The 1,257-nt window shown below is 44.0% G+C and overlaps 1 protein-coding gene and 1 pseudogene across 7 annotated transcripts in view; both read left to right on the plus strand.

Annotated features, from left to right (window-relative positions):
- Positions 1-1,257, plus strand: part of LOC115275454 (zinc finger protein 177-like) — a 19,450-nt gene that overhangs the window by 6,938 nt on the left and 11,255 nt on the right. For 5 of the 7 annotated variants that reach the window (XM_029919227.1, XM_029919226.1, XM_029919231.1 and 2 more), the window contains exons 1-2: positions 334-416; positions 996-1,177. The exons of the other annotated variants lie outside the window; for them this stretch is intronic. The gene's annotated coding sequence lies outside the window, so the exon portion shown is untranslated. Of the gene's footprint in view, positions 1-333; positions 417-995; positions 1,178-1,257 lie in introns of those variants that run through there. 7 annotated transcript variants of the gene reach the window in all.
- LOC115275457 overlaps positions 1-1,257 on the plus strand; it is a 5,056-nt pseudogene that overhangs the window by 598 nt on the left and 3,201 nt on the right.

The raw sequence follows: 1,257 nt of genomic DNA on the forward strand, positions 1-1,257 counted from the left end.
GCTCTGCACTAGTGGTGCAGTCTGCTTGGGATTCTCTTTCTCTCTCTGCCCCTGCCCCGCTTCTCTCTCTGTCTCTGTCTCTGTCTCTGTCTCTCTCTCTCAAAATAAATAAATAAACTTGAAAAGAAAATATTTTTACCTCTCTTAACTTTAAATTTCGTTATCTATAAAATGGGATTATTAAACTCTTCCTCTCAAAGCCCAAATCCTCCTGATTTCAGATGAGGCAGGCTGCTCAGCTGCTTAGAATCTGTGTGGAGTGGCTTCTAGGCCTGTGTGTGGAAACTTGGGGGCAGCCTGGGTTCTCAGATTTTATTTCTTCTCCTCAAGGTCATCTTTCTCAAGATTTTTTCTGTCTTCATGAGGAGAAATCAGGAGAAAGGACAGGGACTGGATGTCTGACAAATTATTCTCCAGTAAGTAGGACATTCATTCTTTTAAAAAAGTACATGTTCTTCCTACTAGGTAGACATGTTTTCTTCTAATAGAACAGAGTTTCTTTGGGCATTTAGGGCCTACACAGGGACTGAATGCCCAGTTAAATTTCCTCAGGTTTCAGGATATTTTATGTGGTTGACAGATGAGATAAGGACTCAGTATTTACTAATTCAGTCCAACTCTCATTCATTCTGACCGTGTGCTCTCGTCTTGCCATGATGCCCTGTGAGGGGGGGTGGACCTGTGGTTTTCAGAATTTGTGCTGTCACTGGAGGAATGATTCGTTCATCATCAGCATTTATTGTGTCTAATGTGCTCAGACCGTGGTGAGTCCTGTCATTAGAGAAAAATAAGACTAGAAAAGAGTACAGTGTAGTCGTGGTGCGATCCGTGCAGCCAGGGGATAGAGGTGCTCTCCAAAGCTCATGACTGGACGAGGTCACCAGTGAATGTGTCCAGGTAGAGAGGAGAATGGGCACGAGGACCCTCAAGCCCTGGAAGAGATGTTGGGAGAATACAGATCCCTAAGCTTTGGGTCTCCCCTTCTCTTTCTACAGTGAACACTGGTTTCGATGGCTTTTGCCTAATGCCAGGATGTTTGTGATGGTTTAGGATCCGGTGACCCTTGAGGATGTGGCTGTGGAATTCACCCAGGAGGAGTGGACTTCCGTGGATCCAACTCAGAGAAACCTGTACAGAGAGGAGATGCTGGAGAACCACATGAATCTGGTCACATTAGGTGAGGCCAGTACCATCTCTTTATTTAGCTTTTCTGGAAGAAATCTTTCCTTCTTCCTCTTTTTTTTTTTTTTTTTTTTT

The sequence above is a fragment of the Suricata suricatta genome, chromosome 12 (genome assembly GCF_006229205.1).
Source record: "Suricata suricatta isolate VVHF042 chromosome 12, meerkat_22Aug2017_6uvM2_HiC, whole genome shotgun sequence".
Lineage (NCBI taxonomy): Eukaryota > Metazoa > Chordata > Mammalia > Carnivora > Herpestidae > Suricata > Suricata suricatta.